Raw genomic sequence first — 12,694 nt, forward strand, 5'->3', positions numbered from 1 at the left:
GGCTTCTGCCAAGCTTGGGGGAGTTGCCCTGGTATCGTATCACCTTTATATCTTTTGCTTTTACCTTTGTTTTAGTTATTTCCTTTTCAGTTTTATTTCTTCTCTTGGAGGAATAAGTCTTTAGTGTTTAGTTTGAGTCTTTTGCTTTTGTCTCTCCCCCGATGTATTCGAGCTTGCGAGCTATATAATAAAGAGTATCTTAGTCAAGGGCTTTGCTTTGTGCCATGATCAAAAGTATGAAAAGAACGATAGCATGAAAGATCATGAGACGATCTTATGGAAAGTGATAACTTCACTTATGACACGTATGATGATTGAAACTTGTTGAGAATAAATCAACATAGACCTCAGTCATTGTTGCAATTAATAAGAAGTAATAAGGAAAGAGAGGTTCACATATAAATATATCATCTTAGACACTTTTTACAATTGTGAGCACTCACCAAACTATTACATGCTTAGGAGTTGATGTTGGACAAGGAAGACAACATAATAAATTGTGTTTGCTTGGTTCCAAACAATGTTATATGATTAGAGATCCCTTAGCATGTGACGATTGCTTCCACCTCATATTAGCCAAAACTCTCGCACCAAGTAGAGATACTACTTGTGCATCCATAAACCTTCAACCCAGTTTTGCCATGAGAGTCCACCATACCTACCTATGGATTGAATAAGATCCTTCAAGTAAGTTTTCATCGGTGCAAGCAATAAAAAATTCTCTCTAATATGTATGATGTATTAGTGTGTGGAAAATAAGCTTTATACGAACCTGCGATGAGGAAGACATAAAAGCGACAGACTGCATAATAAAGTTCTTTATCACAGGAAGCAATATAAAGTGACGTTCCTCCACACTAAAAGGACACGCATTCAAACCTCAAAAGCGCATGACAACCTCTGCTTCCCTCTCTGAAGGGCCTATCTTGTACCTTTACTTTTTACCCTTGTAAGAGTCATGGTGATCTTCACCAATTCCCTATTTTGCCTTCGTCTTGGCTACCGTCACATGCTTGGGAAAGATCTATATTCATATATCAACTTGGAGTTGAGTACTCATGCTTTATTATTGTTGACTTTACCCTTGAGGTAAATAGTTGGGAGGCAAAACTATAAGCCCCTATCTTCCTCTGTGTCCAGCTGAAACTCTGACACCATGAGTACCACGTGAGTTGTAACAATTGTGGTAAACAAAAGAGATGATTGAGTATGTGGGTTGGCCTTACAAGCTCTTATTTGACTCTTTCTGTTGTTGTGATAAATTGCAATTGCTTCAATGACTATGGACTATTGTTGGTTACTTCTCGATAAGGTTTTTCTTCATGCTTTGCTTTGTGAAGGAATTGTTACTTTCCAATAAGAATCTTTATGATGTATTGTTGTTCTATGTGTGATCATGATGCCCTCATGCCCGTATTATGTTTTTTTCGGCACCTTCGTCCCTCAACATGTGGACATGTTTATGGAACTTGGTTTTCGCTTGAGGAGAAGCGAGGTCTAAGCTTGGGGGAGTTGATACGTCCATTTTGCATCATGCTTTCATGTTGATATTTATTGCTTTATGGGCTGTTATATTACTTTGTGGTACCATTTTTATGCCTTTTCTCTCCTATTTTGCAACGTTTATTTGAAGAGGGAGAATTCAGGCAGCTGGAATTCTGGACTGGAAAAGGAGAAAATCTTAGTCCACTATTCTGCACATCTCCAAATGCCCTGAAAAGTTACGTGGATTTTTTTGGGATTATATAAAAATACTGGGCGAAAGAAGTACCGGAGGGGGGCTGCCAGGGCGCCACAAACCCTGCCACCGCCACCCCCTGGTGGCGGAGTGGGGGCTTGTGGGCTCCCTAACGGCCCACTAGCTCCCCCTTTTTCTATATGAAGGGTTTCGTTCCAGAAAAAAATCAATCGGGAGCTTTTTCGTGGTTTCGCCTCCGCCACGAGGCGGAACTTGAGTAGATCCAATCTAGAGCTCCGGCAGGACGATCCTGCCGGGGAAACTTCCCTCCCAGAGGTGGAAATCGTCGCCATCGTCATCACCAACACTCCTCTCGTCGGAGGGGAGACATCTTCATCAACATCTTCATCAGCACCATCTCCTCTCCAATCTCTAGTTCATCTCTTGTAACCAATCTCCGTCTCACGACTCCGATTGGTACTTGTAAGGTTGCTAGTAGTGTTGATTACTCTTTGTAGTTGATGCTAGTTGGATTACTAGGTGGAAGAGTTTATGCTCAGATCCTTGATGCTATTCATTACACCTCTAATCATGAGTATGATTATGCTTTGTGAGTAGTTACTTTTGTTCCTGAGGACATGGGATAAGTCATGTTAATAATAGTCATGTGAATTTGATATTCGTTCAGTATTTTGATATGATGTATGTTGTCTTTTCCTCTAGTGGTGTTATGTGAATGTCGAATACATAACACTTCACCATATTTGGGCCTAGAGGAAGGCATTGGGGAGTAGTAAGTAGATGATGGGTTGCTGGAGTGACAGAAGCTTCAACCCCAGTCTATGCGTCGCTACGTGAGGGGCTGATTTGGATCCACTAGGAAAAATGCTATGGTTAGACTTTGTCTTAATTCTTCTTTTGTAGTTGCGGATGCTTGCGAGAGAGGTTAATCATAAGTGGGATGCTTGTCCATGTAAGGGCAGTATCCAAGCGCCGGTCCAACCACATATCAAACTATCAAACTAACGAACGCGAATCATATGAACATGATGAAACTAGCATGCATGACAGAAATTCCCGTGTGTCCTCTCGAGCGTTTTTCCTCCTATAAGACTTTGTTCAGGCTTGTCCCTTGCTACAAAAGGGATTGGGCCACTTGCTGCACCGTTGCTACTACTTGTTACTTGTTACTTTTTGCTTGCTACGTTCCACCTCGCTACACCATCACTTGTTACCGCTACTTCGAGTGCTTGCAGATATTACCTTGCTGAAATCCGTTTATCAGAGCCTTCTGCTCCTCGTTGGGTTCGACACTCTTACTTATCTAAAGGACTACGATTGATCCCCTACACTTGTGGGTCATCAAGACTCTTTTCTGGCGCCGTTGTCGGGGAGTGAATCGCCTTTGGTAAGTGGAAATTGGTAAGGAAACATTTATATACTGTGCTGAAATTTATTGTCACTTGTCACTATGGAAACTGTTCCTTTGAGGAGTTTGTTTGGGGTATCTTCACCATGAACGGAAGCACGAGGAGTTGTTCCTCGACCTGAGGTACCTACTGAAAATATCTTTTATGAAATTCCTTCAGGTATGCTTGAGAAACTGCTGGCTAATCCTTTCACATGAGATGGATCTTCACATCGAGACTTGCATCTCATCTATGTAGATGAATTTTGTGGTTTATTTAAGCTTGCAGGTTTGCCCGAGGATGATGTAAATAAGAAAGTCTTTCCTTTATCTTTGAAGGATAAGGCGTTGACATGCTATAGGCTATGTCATGATACTCGATCATGGGGCTACAATCAGTTGAAATTGGAATTTCATCAAAAGTTCCATCCTATGCATTTAGTACATCATGATCGGAATAGGACTACGATTGATCCCCTATACTTGTGGGTCATCAGGAGGCATTACCGTTGTCCCTAATGATAAGGATGAATTGATCCTACAAAGGATTATTACTGGCTATAGGATGGTGATCGATTTTAGGAAACGAAATAAAGCCACTAGGAAAGATCATTACCCTTTGCCTTTTATCGACCAAATGCTAGAAAGACTTTCTAAACACACACACTTCTGCTTTGTAGACGGTTATTCTGGTTTCTCCCAAATACCAGTTGCACAATCTGATAAGGAGAAAACCACTTTCACCTGCCCTTTCGGTACATTTTCTTATAGACGTATGCCTTTTGGCTTATGTAATGCACCTTCCACCTTTCAAAGATGTATGATGGCTATATTCTCTGACTTTTGTGAAAAGATTGTTGAGGTTTTCATGGATGACTTCTCCGTTTATGGGTCTTCCTTTGCTGATTACCTGAGCAAACTTGATCGAGTCTTACATAGATGTAAAGATACCAATCTTGTCTTGAATTGGGAGAAGTGCCACTTTATGGTTAATGAAGGCATCGTCTTAGGACATAAAATTTATGAAAGAGGTATTGAAGTCGATAAGGCTAAGGTTGATGAAACCGAGAAAATGTCATATCCCACAGATATCAATGGTATAAGAAGTTTCCTTGGTCATGTTGGTTTCTACAGAAGGTTCATTAAAGACTTCTCTAAGATTTCTAGGCCTCTTACCAATCTCTTGGAAAAGGATATTCCTTTTTTTTGACGATGATTGTGAGGAAGCCTTCGAAATACTTAAGAGGGCTTTGATAACCGCACCTATTGTTCAACCACCTGATTTGAACTTGCCTTTTGAAATCATGTGTGATGCTAGTGATTATGATGTTGGTGTTGTTCTAGGGCAAAGAGTTGATAAGAAGTTGAATGTTATTCACTATGCTAGTAAAACTCTAGACAGTGCCCAAAGAAACTTTGCCACTACGGAGAAGGAATTTTTAGCAGTCGTGTTTGCATGTGAAAAGTTCAGGTCTTACATAGTTGATTCCAAAGTCACTGTTCACACTGATCATGCTACTATTATGTACCTCATGGAGAAGAAGGACGCTAAACCTAGACTTATCAGATGGGTTCTCTTGCTACAAGAATTTGATTTGCACGTTGTCGACAGAAAGGGTGTTGATAACCCAGTAGCAGATAACTTGTCCAGGTTGGAGAACGTTCTTGATGACCCACAACCTATTGATGTTAGCTTTCCCGATGAGAAACTGAATGTCATCAATGCTTCACGTAGTGCACCGTGGTATGCTGATTATGCAAACTATATCGTTGCCAAATACATACCACCTAGTTTCACGTACCAGCAAAAGAAGAAATTCTTCTTTGACTTGAGACATTACTTCTGGGATAATCCTCACCTTTATAAGGAAGGAGTAGATTGTGTTATTTGACGTTGTGTACCTGAACATGAACAGGGACAGATCCTACAGAAGTGTCACTCCGAGGCCTACGGAGGACACCAAGCGGGAGATAGAAATGCACACAAGGTATTGCAATCAGGTTTCTATTGGCGCACTCTCTTCAAGGATGCGCGTAAGCTTGTCTTGTCTTGTGATGAATGTCAAAGAATAGGTAATATTAGCAAACGTCAGGAAATGCCTATGAACTATTCACTTGTCATTGAACCATTTGATGTCTGGGGCTTTGATTATATGGGACCTTTCCAAAATCCAGTGGGTATACTCACATCTTAGTTGCTATTGATTACGTCGCTAAGTGGGTAGAAGCTATCCCCACTAGTAGTGCTGATCACAACACCTCTATCAAGATGCTGAAAGAAGTTATCTTCCCTAGATATCTAATGACCGACGGTGGCTCACACTACATTCATGGTGCTTTCCGTAAAATGCTTGCTAAGTACGATGTCAACCATAGAATTGCGTCTCCCTACCACCCTCAGTCCAGTGGTCAAGTAGAGCTAAGCAATAGAGAGATTAAACTGATTCTGCAAAAGACTGTGAACAGGTCTAGAAGAAATTGGTCCAAGAAGCTCGATGATGCACTGTGCGCTTATAGAACTGCCTATAAGAATCCCATGGGCATGTCTCCGTACAAAATGGTGTATGGTAAAGCATGTCATTTACCTCTTGAGCTAGAGCATAAATCTTATTGGGCAATCAAAGAGCTCAACTTTGATTTCAAACTTGCCGGTGAGAAGAGGTTGTTTGATATTAGCTCGCTTGATGAGTGGAGAACTCAGGCATATGAGAATGCCAAGCTGTTCAAAGAGAAGGTTAAGAGGTGGCATGATAAGAGGATACAAAAGCATGAGTTCAATGTAGGTGATTATGTCTTGCTATATAACTCTCATTTAAGATTCTTTGCAGGCAAGCTTCTCTCTAAATGGGAAGGTCCCTATGTTGTTGAGGAAGTATATCGTTCCGGTGCTATCAAGATCAACAACACGGAAGGTAATTGTCCCAGAGTGGTAAATGGGCAGAGAATCAAACATTATATCTCAGGTACTCCCATTAATGTTGAAAGCAATATCATCAATACCATAACTCCGGAAGAATACCTAAGGGATATTTATCAGCCTATTTCAGACCCCGAAAACGAAGACGTATGTGATTCGGTAAGAAAACAGAGTCCAAAACTTTTCTAGTAGGAAATTTTATCCGTTTTGGAATATTTGAAAAAATACAAAAATTGGAAGTAGTCCGGAAAGTGTGCGAGGAGGCGACAAGCCTGCACGGCGCGGGCCCACCCCCTGGTCGCGCCGTGAGGGCTTGTGGCCACTTCGTGCGCCTCCTGGACTCTGTTTTCGTGCGGGGTACTCCTTCTGGTCTGAAAGAAATAATTATATATACTTCCGTTTGGTCTGACCCCTGCATCACACAGATTTCCTGTGTTTTTCGTTTCGAGCATGTTTCTGTTGCAGATCTAGATCGCTATGACCTCCCCAAAAGCTCCGAAGGAAAAAATCTTCGAGAAGGTCATCAATCCCTACCTCACGGGAGTGCTGCAACACCCTCAATCTATCGAGATGCGTGAGGGGATGTTGCACATCTGTGATGTTGAGGGGCCTAAGAAGACCGAAGCATGGACACGAGGCTCGAAGCAATGGACCAACAATTCTTCAAATGCCAAGGGATGGTGGAGCGTGGACTCAACGCCAACCACATGATGATCATGGAATTCACCAACAAGCACAGGATTGATGCCAATGACATTGGGAAGCACCTCTCTAGGCTCTATGATAGGATTGATCAACTCCAGGCTCAGATCTATGACCTACAGAACCAAAACTGTGAGTATGAGTATAGATTTAAATCAATATGGTTGGCTGCAGATTTGAGGATTCCGGAGACTCGTTCATCTTTCCATGATGGAGCACCTATGCCTTGAAAGACAGAGGATCAAACTCATGCTGCAACAAATCTACCATCACCACCAAAGGAAGGCAACTGAGCATTGGTATGGGCAATCCCCTTGGCTTGTGCCAAGCTTGGGGAAGTTGCCCCGGTATCGTATCACCATCACATCTTTTGCCTTTACCTTTGTTTTAGTTTTCCTTTTTAGTTTTATTTTTCTCTAGTAGTCTAAAAGTCTTAGTGTTTCAGTCTTGAGTTTTCCTTTGTGTCACCCCCCCCCCTATGTATTCTTGCTCGTGAGCCATGTAATAAAGAGTGTCTTAGTTGAAAGGCTTTGCCTCTTGCCATGATCAAAAGAGTGAGAATAGAACAAAAGCATGAAAGATCATGTAATGATATTATGGGAAGTGATGTCTTCACATATAACAAGAATGAGGATTGAAACTTGTTGAGGGTAGGCAAACGTAGACCTTGCTCATTGTTGCAATTAATAGGAAGTGATAAAGAAGGAGAGGTTCACATATAAATATATCATCTCTGACACCATATATGATTGTGAACACTCGCTAAACTATTACATGCCTAGAAGTAGATGTTGGACAAGGAAGGCAACGTAATGAATTGTGTTTGCTTGGCTCTGAACAATGTTATATGATTAGAGATCCCTTAGCATGTGACGATTGCTTCCACCTCATATTAGCCAAAACCTCCCGCACCAAGTAGAAATACTACTTGTGCATCCATAAACCTTCAAACCAGTTTTGCCATGAGTGTCCACCATACCTACATATGGATTGAATAAGATCCCTCAAGTAAGTTGTCATCGGTGCAAGCAATAAAAATTGCTCTCTAATATGTATGATCTATTAGTGTGTGGAAAATAAGCTTTGTACGAACCTGTGATGAGGAAGACATAAAAGCGACAGACTACATAATAAAGTTCTTTATCACAGGAGGCAATATAAAGTGACGTTCCTCCGCACTAAGAGGACACGCATCCAAACCTCAAAAGCGCATGACAACCTCTTCTTCCCTCTGCGAGGGGCCTATCTTGTACCTTTACTTTTCGCCCTTGAAAGAGTCATGGTGATCTTCACCAATTACTTATTTTGCCTTTGTCTTGGCTACCGTCACATGCTTGGGAAAGATCTATATTCATATGTTAACTTGGAGGTAAGTATTCATGAATTATTATTTTGACATTACCCTTGAGGTAAGCAGTTGGGAGGCAAAACTGTAAGCCCCTATATTTCTCTGTGTCCAGCTGAAGCTTTGATCTCATGAGTACCACGTGAGTTGTAGCAATTGTAGAGAACGAAAGAATGATTGAGTATGTGGATTTTCTTTAAAAGCTCTTATTTGACTCTTTTTTATGGTGTGATAAATTGCAATTGCTTCAATGACTAAAGGCTATCGGTTGTTACTTCTCGGTAAGGTTCTTGATCCATGCTTTACTTTGTGAAGGAATTATCACTTTAGCATGAGCGATTATATGTTGGTATTGTTGTTCTGATCTTGATCATGATGCATGCATGTTTGTATCTTGTTTTGTCGACACCTCTCTCCCTAAACATGTGGACATATTTATTGAGCTCGGCTTTCGCTTGAGGACAAGCGAGGTCTAAGCCCGTGGGAGTTGATACGTCCATATTGCATCATGTTTTCATGTTGATATCTATCGCTTCTTTGGCTGTTATTTCCCTTCACGGTACAATTCTTATGCCTTTTCTCTCTTATTTTGCAAGGTTTACAAGAAGAGGGAGAATGCCGGCAACTGGAATTCTGGCCTGAAAGTGGAGCAAAGTTGAGATACCTATTCTGCGCACCTCCAAACGCCGTAAAAATCAACGAGGATTTTTTTCCCGATTTATCAAAAATACTGGGCCGAAGAAGTGCCGGAGGGGCACCAGGGGGTGCCCACAAGCCTGCACGACGCGGCCACCCCCCAGGTCGCGCCATGAGGGCTTGTGGGCAGCCCACTGGCCCACTTGCGCCCCTCTTTTGCTATATGGAGGGTTTTGTCCAGGAAAAAATCAAGGAGGAGCTTTTTCGTGGTTTCGCCGCCGCCACGAGGCGGAACTTGAGCAGAACCAATCTAGAGCTCCGGCAGGACGATCCTGCCAGGAAAACTTCCCTCCCGGAGGGAGAAATCGTCGCCATCGTCATCACCAACACTCCTCTCATCGGAGGGGACTCGTCACCGTCAACATATTCATCAGCCCCATCTCATCTCCAAACCCTAGTTCATCTCTTGTAACCAATCTCCGTCTCGCGACTCCCATTGGTACTTGTAAGGTTCCTAGTAGTGTTGATTACTCTTTGTAGTTGATGCTAGTTGGATTATTTGGTGGAAGAGTTTATGTTCATATCTTTGATGCTACTCATCACCTCTCTGGTCGTGAATATGATTATGCTTTGTGAGTAGTTACTTTTGTTCCTGAGGACATGGGATAAGTCATGCTAACAGTAGTCATGTGAATTTGGTATTCGTTCGATATTTTGATGTGTTGTATGTTGTTTTTCCTCTAGTGGTGTTATGTGAACATCGACTACATAACACTTCACCATTATTTTGGCCTAGAGGAAGGCATTGGGAAGTAGTAAGTAGATGATGGGTTGCTAGAGTGACAGAAGCTTAAACCCTAGTTTATGCGTTGCTTCGTAAGGGGCTCATTTGGATCCACTAGTTTAATGCTATGGTTAGACTTTGTCTTAATTCTTCTTTCGTAGTTGTGGATGCTTGCGAGAGGGGTTAATCATAAGTGGGATGCTTGTCCAAGTAAGGGCAGTACCCAAGCGCCGGTCCACCCACATATCAAATTATCAAAGTAACGAACGTGAATCATATGAGCATGATGAAACTAGCATGACAGAAATTCTCGTGTGTCCTCGGGAGCGTTTTTCCTCATATAAGACTTTGTCCAGGCTTGTCCCTTGCTACAAAAGGGATTGGGCCACTTTGTTGCACCATTTCTACTTTTGTTACGTGCTGCTTGCTGCGAATCATCTCACCACACAATCACTTGCATATATTGGGCCAACAATTTCAGTGCTTGCAGATATTTCCTTGCTGAAAACCACTTGTCAGATCCTTCTGCTCCTCGTTGGGTTCGACACTCTTACTTATCGAAAGTACTACGATTGATCCCCTATACTTGTGGGTCATCAAGGCCACAAAGCTCCTAGACAATATCATGACGAACTACTCTCAGTGGCACACTGAAACGTCACCTACTAGTAAGAAGGTACATGCTATAGAAGAAATTAACTTGTTGAGTGCTAAGATGGATGAGTTAATGAATTTGGTTGCTAGTAGAAGTGCTCCTTTATATCCTAATGATATGCCCTTGTCTTCTTTGATTGAGAGTAGCAACGCTAGCTTGGACGTTAATTTTGTTGGTAGGAATAATTTTGGCAACAACAATGCTTTTAGAGGAAACTATGTTCCTAGGCCTTTTCCTAGTAACTCCTCTAACAACTTTGGCAACTCCTACAACAATACTCATGGAAATTACAATAGATTACCCTCTGATCTAGAGAGTAATATCAAAGAGTTTATCAACTCACAAAAAAAATTCAATGCGTCCATAGAGGAAAAACGACTCAAAATTGACGATTTGGCTAAGAGCGTTTATAGAATGTCTAGTGATGTTGATGCTTTGAAAGTTAGATGTGCTCCTCCCAAGATCAATATGGATGAAACTTTGAAAGCTATGTGTGTTTCCATGATTGAGAGCAAAGAAAGAACCGCCCAAATTCGTGCTAGACATGAATGGCTTAATAAGGCGTGTTCTCGTGATAAGAATCACGAAGATCTTAAAGTGCTTGGTGTGACTCCCATTGAATCTTTCTTTTCTTGTGTCAAACCTAATGATTATGGGGCTGGATATGAATCCACTTTGGTTGAAAAGTGCCCCAATGATTTGGAGTCCATCTATCTTGATGCTAAAAGCATTGAAAGTGGAGTAGAAGATATTAAAACTTTGAGCAGTAATGAAACTACTACCATGGATTTCAAGGAATTAAATTATGATAGTTGCTCCTTGATTGAATGAATTTCCTTGATGCAATCCATGTTAAACTCTCCACACGCTTATAGCCAAAACAAGGCCTTTACCGATCATATCATCGAAGCTATGATAAAGTCTCTTGAAGAGAAACTTGAATTGGAAGTCTCTTTCCCTAGAAAGCTTCATGATGAGTGGGAACCTACTATCAAAATCAAAATCAAAAACTATGGATGCAATTCTTTGTGTGATTTGGGTGCTAGTGTTTTCGTGATTCCAAAGTCTTTATGTGATGTTCTGGGTTTTAATGAGATTGAAGAGTGTTCTCTTAATTTGCATCTTGCGGATTCTACTGTCAAGAAACCCATGGTAAGGATCAATGATGTTCTTATTATTGCAAATAGGAACTATGTACCCGTGGATTTCATTGTGGTTGACATTGATTGCAATCCTACATGCCCTATTATTCTTGGTAGACCTTTCCTAAGGACTATCGGTGCTATCATCGATATGAAGGAAGGGAATATTAGATTTCAATTTCCTTTAAAGAAGGGCATGGAGCACTTTCCTAGAAAGAAAATAAGATTGCCTTATGAATCCATGATGAGGGCCACTTATGGTTTGAGCACCAAAGACGACGATACGTGATTCTATCACTTTTATGCCTAGCTAAGGGCGTTAAACAATAGCGCTTGTTGGGAGGCAACCCAATGAATTTGTCCTTTTCTTTCTATTTTGTTGCGTCCACACTTTCATAATTCTGTTGTGATTGTGTTTTTTGTGTTTCTTTTTGTGTTTGAGCCAAGCAAAACCTTTATGATTAGTCTTGGTAATGGTTGTTTGATCCTGCTGGAAAAAGACAGAAACTTTTCGCTCACGAGATGATTTTTCATTTTTATTCAGAGAGATCGTTTTAGTTCATTCTTTTTGCTGCTCGTTGATATGCCTTTTTCCCAGGCATTCGTAATTTTTCAGAATTTTTGAGGTACCATAAGTATACGAAGTATACAGATTGCTACAGACTGGTCTGTTTTTGACAGATTTTGTTTTTTTTAGTTGGTTGCTTGTTTTGATGAAACTACGGTTAGTATCGGGGGTTACTAGCCATGGAAAAGTGATAATAGAGTATCCCAACACCAATATAGATAGAATTCAAGTTTGCTACAGTACCAAAAGAGGTGGTAGTTTGTTTTCTTATGCTAATGTTATCACGAGCTTCTGTTTAAGTTTTGTGTTGTGAAGATTTCTAGTTTTGGGTGATGTTCTCATGGCCAAAGAGATAAGGAATGGAAAGAGCTCAAGCTTGGGGATGCCCAAGGCATCCCAAGCCAAATTCAAGGATACCAAAAAGCCTAAGCTTGGGTATGCCCCGGGAAGGCATCCCCTCTTTCGTCTTCAATCCATCGGTAACATTACTTGGATCTATATTTTTATTCACCACATGATATGTGTTTTGCTTGGAGCGTCTTGTATCGTAGGAGTTTTTTCTTTTTTTGTGTCACAATCATCCTTGCTGCACACCTTTTTTGAGAGAGAGAGAGAGACATGCACTCATCGTGATTTTGCTAGAATGCTCGCAGTGCTTCACTTATATCTTTTGAGCTAGATAATTTTGCTCTTTGTGCTTCACTTATATCTTTTAGAGCACGGCGGTGCGTGACTTGGTAGTTTGCTGATGCTATGAAAGCAGTACCAAAGGTGATAGGTACCCCAAGAGGATACAAAAACCTCCATCTTCATGTGCATTGAGTAGAAAGAGAAGTCTTGATTCCTCTCAATTAGTTTT

The sequence above is a fragment of the Hordeum vulgare genome, chromosome 3H (genome assembly GCF_904849725.1).
Source record: "Hordeum vulgare subsp. vulgare chromosome 3H, MorexV3_pseudomolecules_assembly, whole genome shotgun sequence".
In the NCBI taxonomy this organism is placed as follows: Eukaryota; Viridiplantae; Streptophyta; class Magnoliopsida; order Poales; family Poaceae; genus Hordeum; species Hordeum vulgare.